Raw genomic sequence first — 13,505 nt, 5'->3', positions numbered from 1 at the left:
CATCATGCCCAGATCTGAACTGATACCTCCTCTAAATTCTGATCCTACTGCAACCTTCCTCTTGTCAGTTTTGTTCTGACAGCTTTATAAGGACTGGGGGTGACAGAACATAAGAATAACCTTGCAATACATATTGGAAAAGATGCAAAAACCACACATTTAATTATAGAGTGAAAAGTAGAAGTCTCCCTGCTCTCTCCTGCTGCCCACGGCCCTCCCACCATCCCTCCCTTCCTTCTTTTCTTTCTTTTTCTTTTCTTCTTCTTAGATAATAAAAACAACACTCCGTATCTATAAGATGCCATTATTTCTTCAGGATAGCTTCTTAGAAGCAGGACTGTGAAGCCAAAGGGCTTGCATATCTAAGTGCATTTAATGTGCACACAATTTCCAATCCAACCAATTTCCAATCCCAGCAATAGTGTATGACGGTGCCTCTGTGCCACTACTGCATGGTATCAATCTTTTTCAATTTCCTAAGGATGAAGTCTTGTTTTAATTTGCAGTTCCCTGATGGCTAGAGCTTGAGCACATTTTCATATATTTATTGGCCATTCACATTTTTTTTGTTGTTGTTCTATGAATTGCCTCTCTGTATCCATAGTTCATTTTTCTATTGGGTTATTTATCTCAAATTACTAGTGGAAAATATGATGCCGGGGGAAATTCGCTAGCATGGAGTCCCACAACTAGTAAGGGCTAAGCTGAGATTGGAGTGTGTGCAGACCCAATCACCAGGCGGGTTGTTCTGCTTTCTCAGGGTTAACTACTAAATGAAAATCTGTAGGCTGCAAAAGGAAACTAGTATTACTGCTCTGCAGAGGTGGAGCCCTTGCTGTTTTTTTTTTCTTTTTTGAGAAAAAGGAAAAAGAAGGTTTATTGTTTTGCCAGCAAAGGAAAAACACAGGGGACCCCTGTCCCACAGGCTGTGATTCTGCCCATCAGCAGGAACAGGGGCTTTCAGAGGCGACTCCAATGCTACACTTTACTTGTTCTCTGTTGGAGTTGAATTCACTTGTTAACGTGGGAGACAGTCATTTCTGAGACCTTCTGGTGCCATCCCCAAAGTCTTGATGACTTCCTGCCTATGGAGGGTGTGTGCTCAGGGACAGATGAGTCTGCCTAGGATGGGAAGAAAGGTGACCCTGTTTCCCTGAGATTAGGGAGGGGGAGAGCTCAGGGAGGAGCAGGAAAAGAGGAGGAGAAAGAAACATGTCCCTTTAAAAACTGAGCTGCAGTGGCAGAGCAGCCAGGGTGGTGTCCCACACAGTCTCGCTTCTGAGTGGCGAGTGTTCTGTGAAGTGCAAGTCCTTTGTAAAAGCGGCAATTTGCAAATATTTTCTCCCAAATTTCACTTCCCTAATGAAGTCATGGAGCATGGAACTGTCAATGTGATGGGTTCAGTCCCTTTCCTTCATGGACCCTACCTTGGTGTTTGTCTAAGGGACTTTGCCACCACAGTCATGGAGATTTCCCTTTTTCCTTTGAGTTCATGGTTCCAGTTTCATTTGAGCTCATTTTTGTGATGAGCATGAGGCGAGGGTCTTTACCATGTTTGACACATGGTCACCTGGTCACGACAGTGTCATTTGGGACAGACAGCCCTTTTCCCCATGGGAATCCTTGGCACCATCGTTATGTTAACTGACCAGTCCAGAAGGGCCTACCTGGGCTCCATGGATCTGGACGTTGATCGCTCACTTTATTACTATAGTTTTGTAGCAAGTTTTCAAATTCAAAATTGTTAGTTCTCCAACTTCATTCCTTTTTGAAATTGTTTGGCTATTGTGAATCCTTGCACTTTTTATATAAATTTTATGATCAGATTGATAATTTTTTCCATACACACACACACACACACACACAAATAGATCCTGTTCACATTTTGATGGGCATGGGGGGGTGCATGGCCTTTGCAACAGTACTGAGCTTCTGATCCATGGAAGTCGAGTGTCTCCCGATGTTCAGAGCTTCTTCAGCACCACACACTGGGAATGCTATGGGACTTTAGTGTGCCAGCCTTGCACTGTTTTATTAAGCCCATTTCTAGGTATATTTTTATTTTTGAGGCTGTTGTGAATGGAATTGTTTTCTCAATTTCATTTTTGGCCTTTCTTTGCCATCGGGCAGACCAGCACTTGCTGATGTGTGTCACTCTTGGTCTGGCAACCTCCCAACTGGCTATTCCCCTTACCTCCTCCTGCGTTTGGTCGCAGCTACATCACAAATACAGAAGTGTTAATGTATTTATGGATCTGAAGGCTTAGCACAGGCAGATGTCAGCTCTTCCCAAAGTGCTCTGAGCGCATGGCTGAGTGTGGGCGTCTGGGGCCATCTCTCCTGGTGAGGGAAGCCTTCCATGGGCCAGGGCCCAGGGGACATCAGCCACTCTTATCCTGGGAACCATCTGCGTGTGTCCCATCCCTCCTGTTCTTGTGGGACCAACGAAACCCAGAATCCATAAGCTCGTTGTGCAGTTCTTGGGCGAGGGACCTGCCGCCGAGCCGTCGAGCCCTTGGGAAGCGGTGTTTTAATGAGGATGGAGGGCTTCGGGACCGTGGTTCCGGGTGGCTCCCAGATCTGGAGAGCCAAGCGAGGGCTGGCCCGAACTCGGCGGAGCCAGGAGTAATTCCAAGTCACTATAAAGCAAATCGGAACCGTAACTGGAAGCTGGGACCTGACGACTCCTGGGCGTTTTGCGCTGCAGGAGGCCGACCCCTCCCCACACCACCAAACGGGCAGCCGGTGGGGTAGGCAAGGGGATGGGCCGCCTTTGCTGTTTTTATCTGCTATATGTTTAAGCTCTACATGGGGCTCAGGTGCCACCAGCTAGGCCCCTAGGGGCTGTGGGAGTCCAGGGGAAAATGGGCCTGAGGGAAAGAAGGGCCTTCCCTCCAGGCCACCTGGCCAACCTGCCATGACAGGGCCCCTGTGCTGCCTCTGGCTGCTCATTCTACTGCCTTTAGCAATCACGTGGCCTCTAAAGATACTGGCAGCCAGAACTGAGTAATGACCTATGGCCTGAGGCCATTTCCTTACTGAGCCAACTGGAGCCAGACAGTCCCTGCCTTTTGGTGCGATTCATTTTCCAAAATCCAGACCCAAGACTTGGGACTGCTCACTGGATTTGGCAGGACTCAGCTGTCACTGCGGAGAGGGAATGTGCAGGCAGCTGCTGCTGTCAACTCATCTGACATCACGCCAGGGCCGTGCTACCATTGTCTGTGGCAGAACAGTGCCCTTCTCTGCCAGAGGAGATTTGCAATCCCACCCTTCGGTGTCTGTCAGGGACTCTGCCGACTGCTCAGCAGGCAGAGAGTGCTGTGTGGGCCTGAGGAATGTCCCTCTATAAATAGAAGTCATTTGCAGGCTTCCACTGGGCAGGCAGCGGGGAACAGCCTCAGTACTGTGCTATACATTCTGCACAGGACCAGCTGCAGGCATGGCAGGGAAAGAAGAGCTGCTGGTGCGCTGGTAGGCAGCTGTTCAAGTTCAATGGCCTGCGGCCATCACAGACCAGTACTCACAGCTGCGGCCAGTTTCACTGGGAGTCTAGGCAGATTGAGGATTTTGTTTATTGGCAAGAAAACAAATTTGATATTTTTTACGTCACTCCAGACTCAATGACCTGTTGTGGATACTGGTACCATTTGTATCTTTATAAACACATACATGACTCCGGGTTGACTGAGGTCAACAGACTCTCCTGGAAGAAGATACTACAGGTAGAACATGATCCCAATCAGAACCCGATTCTGCCACCTAGTGGGGAAGGGAAGATGTCAGAGCTCTAATGCAGGTATCTCAAACCCAAATTCCCTATCCCATCTTTGGATACAGTAGGGTAAGGCTCCTCAATCTCCTGTGGGGTCTGAAGGGTCAAGTCTATGGTTTGTGGGATCATACCTGTTAATAAAGGCCTGCTTGAACAATCACCAGGGAAGAAGGGTGGGCCTGGCAGTCAGCCATGATAAAGTGTATCTGAGTAGTATTGGGAAGTGGGGGGGGGTGTTGAACCTCAAAATGAGAAGCTAGCACCAATTAAGCGAATGGAAAGGGAAAGCAGGTAGAAGCGTGAAATGGTATGGTTCTTGTTTCAAAATCCAGACTCTAGACTTGGTGAAGCCAGAACTAGACAGGCAGATAGGCAAGGGTTGGATCCAGAGAATGGAGGGATTGAAATATTAATTCCTTCAGAGCCCTTGTCCACCCTTATCAAGAACTGCCCCTGCTCCAAAGGTAACCTGTCCCAGGAATTGTCCCTCCCTACATGGATTTGTAAATGTTGCTAATTAATTAGCCCTGGGCCCCCTTCCTACCCAGATCACTCTCCCTGGCCCCTCCAGCCCACCTGTTTCCCACCTTTGGCCATCCCACGGAGCATTTCCTGGGCCCAATCCGAAATGCAGGAAGGAGAGAGACAAGAGGGAAAGGAATAGGAGAACAAAGGAAGCCTAGGACATATAAAAAGGCAGAGCACCCTCACGTTGGGGGATACCAGGACACTAGCTATGGCCCCTTCCTCCCTCCTGGGAGAAGGTTACCCTTTTTAAAGTAAACCCTGCTTTATATGCTTGCCTCCGCGTGCTTCCCTAATGTTACACTCAACACGTGAGGAAGCAGAACTCGTCAAGGTAACTGGTAACTGGCAGCATCATTGGGACTGCTCCTTCCTTTCCTCCCCTCCTCCTTTCTTCCCTTTCTCCCTTCCTTCCCCCCACCCCAGCTCTTCATGATCATGAAATTTGTTGTGGGGCCTGATGGCAGATGGTGAGGATTTTCTGAAAGATGCTTCTAAAGAAGGAATGTTTAAAAGAGGCCTGGTGGTTCCAGACAGGGTTCCTGTGATTCTGACAGTACTGGGAGCTGGATATGGACCCAGAAAGGTAGGTGACTTCCTTAGAGCAATGCCACCCACTCTCCCTACTGCCTGGGAGGCACATGGAACGTTTATCTGTCCCTGGACCACTCTGATAAGGCCATTTCTCAGCCTTCCCAGAGAGGGTTTACAGGCTGGCAGGTTGGGCGAGCTGCTCCAGCCACCAGAAAGTGCTCTTGTGCCTAGGGTGGCCTCCGGGCTGGGAAGGGGGGATGATGCAAAAAGTAGGAGGGTCCTACAGCACACTTGGAGCTTTCTCACCAGGATGCATGAAGGGTTTCTCTGCTTCCTGACTTTGCCATCTGCAGATGATATTTCCTGAAGGGTCATCCAGGGATAGTGCAGTGGGGATGCAGAGATCCATTCCATTCTCTCACTCCTACTCCTATTCTCTGATATACCTGAGCATCTTTGAAACAGACCAACAACTCTTGGAGACATGAAGACAAAGGCAGGGTCATGGCAGCTTGTGACTTGGGTCATTTGACTTCTAATACTCACTTCTCAACCTGTGAATGAATGAGAGAAAAGCAGCTTCCCCATGTCCCCTGGGAGAAAGCACAGCCTTATCTTTCCTCTCCTCACGCCCCACTCACCTGTTCATTCATTCATTCATTCATTCCACGAAGATTTCTTGAAAGCCAGTATGGTGCTAAGTACAGGGGATAACTGGAAAACCATGCAGCAAATGGGGCAGATAGGCAATAAAGAAATGACTACATCATGGCACGTTTGGATAATGAAGCCTGCTTCTGTCCTCTTCTGCTGTGACCTTCAAGGGGCCAACCTGAGTGCCTACTTATTTGATGGAGGGAATCTTCTGGTCTTGCTAGTCCCTTTGCAATACTTTCCTTTCTTTCCTATTGGGGCCACAGATGTGCTGAGGGTAGTGTAGTTTTCAATGGTAATAAAACACTGTTGCCAAATATAACTTGGCCTCTACTCATTATTGTTCCCCATATGCCACCAAAGCAACACCCTGTGAAGAGAGACCAGGCTTTAGAATCAGGAAGAACTAGCTTCTACTCCCAGCTGTGTCACCAAATGAGCTTAGAGGGAGGGCCTTCTTGTCCTCCAAGTCTTCAGATGTCAATGGAGATAACTGTGGCAGCTCTATAAGGATTTTCTTTGTGAAACAAGATGTGTCAGAATCAGAACGGCATTCTGCCCAGCACCTGGCATCCAGTAACCTTGTGATGAATCTTGGCTCCTTTTTGACATGGTGAATGATGTGGTGAGTCCACAGGCTGGCTAAACCCCAGTGTTTCTCAAAGCATGGCCCATGGACCACCCACATCAAGACACCTGAAGTATTTGTTAACACGCAGGACTCTGGGTACATGATCTACATGTTTCACAAGTTTTCTGTGTAGCTCTTAAGAGCAGTAGGGCTTAAGGCTTGTTGGTCAACCACTCCAATTAGTGGTCCAGGCTTTTGACACTCTGAGGGTCTAGAAATCCATGCAAAATAGCTTTTATAAGTGTGAAGAGTCACTTGATGAGGTGGTACATGCCTGTAATCCCAGCAGCTCAGGAGGCTGAGGCAGGAAGATAGATACCACTAGCTAGGCATGTAGGTGCACACCTATAGTCCCAGTGACTCAGAAGGCCAAGGCAGGAGGATCACAAGTTTGAGGCCAGCTTATGAAATTCAGCAAGGCCCTAAGCAACTTACTGAGAATTATTTTATTGTCTCAAAATAAAAAATATAAAGGGCTGGGGATATAGTTCAACATCCAGCATTGAAAAATAAAGTGTGGAGAGTCATCTGATCCACAGCCCCCATCCCACACTTCACATCAGCTGGGGCCTCAGACTTCCTCTGTGCTCAGCACCTTGAGATCACCCAAAAGAATTATCCACCCTATTCCAGGAGGGTGGCAAGAGTCAGTTTATGACATTTCTGGATGTATTGGCAGCAACACGGAGTGGACCATGTTTTTTGTTTTGTTTTGTTTTTTTACAGGAGAGGTTGAGCAGGCTCTGTGGGCAGAATTCAGGGATCATATCAGGCTCATAGACTGGGTTCAAGGTCACAGAGACATGGCTGAATGAGAAGGTGAGTCTGTCATTTGGGGCAATGTGCAGATGTGTGAACTCATGCCCCTTTAGTGAGGGCGTAAAAGATGAATACAAAGTAAAAACACTGTCACTGGGTATCACCTTCATTGATGCTGACACCCTCTATGTCACTGGCAATAGCATCCTGGCCCACACACTCAGGTTCACTGCCTCATAGCCTCAGGGCAAATACTAGCAGATGGCAGCAGCAAGTGGGCAACTTTGGTGGATGACACCTGTGTTCATCTGCAGGAGTGACAACCCGGCTGCCATTTGGGGTTCTGCAGCCATGGCAGAGAGCTGGGAGTTAAAGCCAGAAAGGAGAGTACCAGGGACCCCAGAAGACAAGCTTCTAAAACATACACGAGTCAGCCCCTGAGAACCCCACCCCAGAGTATTTGGGAGGAAACTGGTAGGGCTGGGAATCTCCCAAATAAGTGACAGAGTCAGAGAAATGTGAAATGATGACAGTGAATGTGGTTCTCTTACCCCCAGGCTGGTGTGGTTTGGGGAAGAGGGATGACATCAGTGTTCAGAAGTCGGGAAACAGAATGAATCGCCCTACCCCAGAGCATGCCCCCTCATTTTTGCTTCCTTAGTGACATCACTGTTACAAACTGTAGCCCACAGTGTAGCCGCAGGAAAAGTTCTATTTCTTGAGGATTCTCAAGAGTGCCATTATTCTGATGATGGACTAACAGATCAAGGTCATGGTATTTCCCAGTAGCTTCTCTGCTCAACTTGACATCAGTCGGGCTCCTCCTCAGCAGCCAGAGACCGTCCTCCAGGGAGGCAGGTCCTCCAGGGAGGTGAGCAGCATACACAAAACTGGATATTTCTTTTCTTTTGTCCAAATTCTACCCGTAGTTGCCAGTGCCAGCTTCTAAAATAAATTTTTCAAAAGCATGTAGCCAATTTTGTTCGTGCTCTTCCAGAGTTCAAGAGCATGGGTGAGAGCAAAGTTTGGAACACACCCCAGGGAGCACTCTTTCATGCACTAAGCAAAGGGTTGGCCAGAGTTCTGAAGAGACAGATTTTGGGGATGGGTTAGATGAGTTCATTGGCACCACACTGGGTGCCATTTTGGGCTTGCTTCAGGATGACAGGCTTTTTTCAAGAGCTTGGGGAGGTGTACATGGAGATGCTTCCCAGCTTGTTAACACAAAACCAAAAGACTCATTATCACGCTTAGCCCTTCCTGGATCCAATTACAGGAGCTGCTGAGGAGCTGATCAGGCTCAGTAATGGAGTCTTTGAAGGAAGGAATTGGGATGGTTTCACTCCACCATCGAGCACAGCCCATCTCTCGGCCAAACTACCACTTTCAAACTAGGGATGACGGATAGGAAGGGGGTGGGAGAAGATGGAGGGAGCTTGAGAGAAAGAAAGTGGACCTGATAATAACAACCTTTATGGAGTTTTGATCAGTTTTACTTACATTTTTCCAAAAGTGAGATTTGAAAAGATTGACGGAAGCCTTCTTGTGTCCCTACCCTGAACGCTCAGGGGAGCACCATAAGCTTCCACCCAATTAAAATGACAGCCTAAGGCCCCCGGAGCTGAAATCTCTATAAGACAACAAAGACACTATAAGTTGATAGATGACTTCATTCATCTCTTTCCTCACCTTTTCAACACTCTCTTCTTCCACATTCCTACCGGGGAGGAAAGAAAGGAACTCCTAACACTGGTGGTGACCAGTGTTCTTTCCAACTGGGGGCTTCTGTGTACAAGCCAGCTGGCAGACGGCCTGCTGTCAGGGAGTCGTTTTTCATACAGGGATTTTTTATTTTTCTCCCAGTACACTTTGAAAACTAAGGCCTCTTGTAAACAGAATGGATTTGCTTTTCAAGTTAGTGTTGTCAAGTAAAGGATTTAATGATACCCCAAATTAAATTCAGATGATGGATTTTGAATTACAGTCATCCCTTGGCACCTGTAGGGGATTGGTTCCAGAACTTCCCACAAGAGACCAAAATCCTGAGATACACAGTCTCTTATATAAAATGGTGTCGTATTGGCATGTCAGCTATGCAATCCTCCCATACACTTTAAATAAACTGTAGATTACATATATTTTATACAATGTAAATGCTATGCAAATGGTTGTAGTACTGTGTTATTTAGGGAGTAATCACAAGAAGCTTCTGTAATTCTTCAGTATGGGGCCATTTTTCCCACTTATTTCCTGGAGTCCACGGACGCAGAAGACACACACGTGGAGGACCACTGTTAAAGTGCTCCACATGAGGCAAGAGGGAGAGGAGAGAATGGGGGAGGACGGCGGGTGGGAAAGACAGACCCACGGACAGTTCTTCCAAGGATGCTCCTGATGAGGGCAAGTGTGTGACCACAACCCCCCCACGAGCCAGACCTCGGTGCGGGGGGTGGAGGGAAGACTGCATGCTCTGTGTGCTTCCACTTCTGGTATCAGATGATCCTGGAATCATAAAATTTTAAGTTCCTACTTTCCAGGCCCATTCGAAAGCTAATCTTCTACAAGGCCCCTTATATCCTCAGGCTCAAAGGATCCCTTAACATTTCTGCATAGAAGAAACTAAAGAACTAAAAGACCAAACTCAGGTGGGAAGCAAGGGGCAGATCCAGAACACCAAGCCTTCTGTCCCACCATGTGCTCCCTCCGCTCTCCAGGGCAGGACAGCTTTATGCTCCTTGAGTATCCATTTCCACCCGCCTCTCCTGACTCACCTCACCTGTGTTCCCTCCTCTCACCTCGAATCATTTGGAAACCAGAGAAGCTGAGCTTGTGGGCTGCGCATGCTCTCCCCATAGCCACTCCCCAGCGAGCCCGTGATCCTGGGGTCGGTGGAGGGTTCCAGTCACAGAGCTGCCTATATGTGATGACACTCAGGATCCCAGAAGCAGGAAAGGTGAATCTGCATACCGACATTCCTTAGGGGATACTGACCTGGCAGACTTTTCTTTCCCTGTGTTTATGGAGGCAGCAGGGAAGAGATGACCCAAACAAGCAGAAGGGCACACAGTGAATTCAATGTTCTGTGACATGTGGTGTCTGGTTTCCATTCCCTCCATGCATGGCCAGCACACAGCAAGAGTGGGAACCAAGGGTCTGTGGGCTCCTGCCTATGCATGGAGAGGGGAAGGAGAGGGCTGGGAATGTGCTGGGATGCTTCAGGAGTTTTTCAGAAGACAAGACCTAGGAAGGAGCCAAAAAGGAAGGCCAAAGGGTTTTCTTCCCAGGGCTTGCCCATGCCTGAAAATCCTGTTTTATAAATCTGTTGCCATTCATTTTTTAATCTTTTTTTTTTTTTTCCAAATCTTTCTTCCAGCCATTGTCCAATCTTTGCAAGTATGTGGATACCTGGGTGGGAGGGGGGGAGTATCAGGTTTGGTTTTGGTTTTGGTTTTGGTACTGGGGATTGAACTCAGGGGCACTCAACCACTGAGCCACATCCCCAGTCCTATTTTGTATTTTATTTAGAAACAGGGTCTTGCAGATTTAGAAATAGGTTCTTGCAGATTTGCTTAGCGCCTTGCATTGCTGAGGCTGGCTTAACTCACTATCCTCCTGCCTCAGCCTCCTGAGCCTCTGGGATTACAGGTGTGCACCACGGCACCCAGCAAAAGTATCAGTGTTTATCCTAATTTCCCCAGCATGGCCAAAAGGATCTAAATTGTTGAGGGCCAAGTTGCCCAGGCTGCCCTTGAATTTAAGATCCTCCAACCTCAGCCTCCTGAGTCACTGGGATTACAGGCATGCACTACCACACCTAGCTTATCATTTTGAAATTTAATGGTACTAGTGAAATTGCTGTTAAGGCACTGAACATTAAGATATTTTTCTGGGGAGCCCTGGCTTCCATTGTGCTGAGAACTGTTTTCTTTTCATCATATCCCTTCTCAGTGTGGGTCCTAGGCTCAGGCCAATCCTCTAACAAAGGACAACCCACCATGCCCTTTAGTCGACTGTGGTGTAGGTGAAGCCTCTTTGGGAGACCTGAACAAGAAGGGGCAACAGAAAGAAAGGGAGGAAATCCTTTGTCATTTCCCCTTTTGTTCCTTATAGGGCTAAAAGAAAACCCTAGGCCGCTCTGGGAGCCTTTGGGGACTCCCAAGGTTACCTCTAGATCAGGATCTGGGCCTAAGTGGTGGGGAAGCCTGTGGCCATCCCTGCATGGTGTTCTTGCCTATTGTGCCTGGGAGCCCCCAGGAATGCCTGCCAGTTTTCAGAGGTTCCCACTACAATTCTGGCCACATCTCTCAAAGATGCTCAAATTCTCCCCTTTGCACTCCTGACCCGTGTAGACCTCAAGAAGGTGGACTTGGGTTCTAAAAAGAAACCTGTGGTCCCTGGAGTCCATTGGGAGTTGCAAGGTTTAGGGAAGTCTGTGGGCTAATAAGCAGGAGACAGACAGAATGCAGAGCGGCTTTGCACCTGCCCAAAGCAAAATGCAGCATGCTTCCACCTCATCTTTGGCATTTCCCTACCCCCTCCCAGAGTGAGCTAAATGCCACACTTCATTGATTGGTCAATCAACTAGCAATGTGTGATACGTGGGTGTAGGAGCTGCAGAGAAAGATGGGTGAGAAGAGTCAAAATACAACACAAGCCAAATGGGAGGGGCTTATATATAAAGAAAAATATACATTTTCTTCTCCTGTGCCCCGCTGGGACAGCCCCTCCTCTCGCAAAGCCTTCACAAAGAGAAAAGGGAAGGGCGTGGGTACCCAGTGCCGGGAAGCCCTTTCTTTATGTGGTGCTGACCTCTAGAGGATTCCAGTTAAAAAGCATCTCGAAGGACCAACTTCACTTCCCTGCAGGTGTTTCCACTCCATGTTGTTTCAGTGTTTCATTAGAAAATATCTTTGCTACTTAAGTGCTCTCTCCTACCTTTTCTTTAGCTACCGACTTACAGTTTGCTCAGATTTTTATAAATGTCACGGTTTTCTACTTCAAAGAGGGGAAAAGGTGGATCAATGATCGGGACAGTATTTCAAAGTTGTTTTTTTTTCTTTTCTTTCCCTAGCATGGAACTAAGAGGAAAAAGGTGCAGTGCCAGCTAATTCAGGTTGCATTTCTCCAGTTTCCAAACTACCAGATGGCCACGTCTGCAAAGAGGAGAAAAGAATATTCATTCATCCCAATTCAGCCGGGCACTAGGGAAAACTATTCCCCAGATACTCCTGCCGGTGCATGCGTGCACGCGCTTGTACACACACACACATGCACACACACACACACATCCATCCGCTTGGTCTAACCCTGGTGCAGGCCCAAACAGTGTATAGTGGGTTTTGCTTTATTTCTTGGGTTGCACATCCATCCACACGTGTGCATAATAAGCACTGAGGACAACGTGGTATCACACTTGGCCTGACTTTACAATGGAAACCAGGTTTGTTTCTAAAGGAAATGAGATCCTATTGCATCCTGGAGCAAGACACTCTGCTCCTCCTATTTTGGTACAGCTTCTGAATTCTTATTACTGACCACAAGGAGAAGGGAAGCACAGGAACGCAGGAGAGGGTGTTGAGGGATTGACATTTTGGCTCATTATACACCCATGCCACCAGCCTGGGCCTTTGTTTCTAATAAGGGATCCTCTGGACACCAGGCTCAAACTGGAGAACAGTTAGTCAATGCCGGTGGCTCTGGGAGACTTGTGTCCCTTGTGAATCACATCCACCCTCCCTGCTGGCTCCACAGCCAGGTCAAGGCGCACTCCTAATGCCAGTGTCAGAAAGGGGCTCAGCATTGCGTACCCCACTCTTCCTTTTACAAATGAGGAAACAAAGGCTGGGTGGGCACAGAAGGGAGGGGGTCACAGTCAGTGAGGGCCAGAACCTTTCGCCCGGCCAACCACTTTACAGAATGATTATCTACAAAAGGGAATGTATTTTTAATTTGGTGTAGGGGAGGGTAGAGGCTCAGGCCACACCCAGCTTGGAAATATATGACTAATACCAGTCCCTGCACTCAAAGGGGCCATCTGCATTTTATAAAATACATTCACAAGAGCAATCAAATTGCAGTAAAAAAGAGATTCCCTCATAAGAAAGGCTTGGTCTGCACCAGACCTGTGAGGTCTAGAAAGGTTTATGAATGGTCCACCTCTTTGAAAACAGCCACACCAGAAAACAAGAACCCCAAATCAAGTTATTTAAAACACACACAGGAGCCTCTGAGCTCTCTATTAAACCACTCTCAATCTAATTTAACAATCTATAGAGACCAATTTATTTGGAAAAAGAAATTTACTCTTAATCAAATCATGAAACTTACCGCCAACTTTCAGATGTATTATTTAAGTGCTATTGTGTGTGTGCATGGGTGTTTAGTTTAGTGACAGTTGGGAGGAAAGTCACAGGGAAATGGTGTCACAGAATGGCCACAGGATACAGATTTCTAATTGTGCCATAAAGTACTGCTAACTAGGTTAGAAAAAAGTAAGTCCGCAGGGCATGGTGGCACACATCTGTAATCTCAGTGGTTGGGGAAGCTGAGGCAGGAGGATCACGAATTCAAAGCCATGCTCAGCAAAAGTGAGTTGCTAAGCAACTCAGTGAGACCATGTCTCTTAAA

This window comes from Marmota flaviventris, chromosome 1 (genome assembly GCF_047511675.1).
Source record: "Marmota flaviventris isolate mMarFla1 chromosome 1, mMarFla1.hap1, whole genome shotgun sequence".
Classification (NCBI taxonomy): domain Eukaryota; kingdom Metazoa; phylum Chordata; class Mammalia; order Rodentia; family Sciuridae; genus Marmota; species Marmota flaviventris.
Note: the sequence above shows the minus strand (reverse complement) of the source record.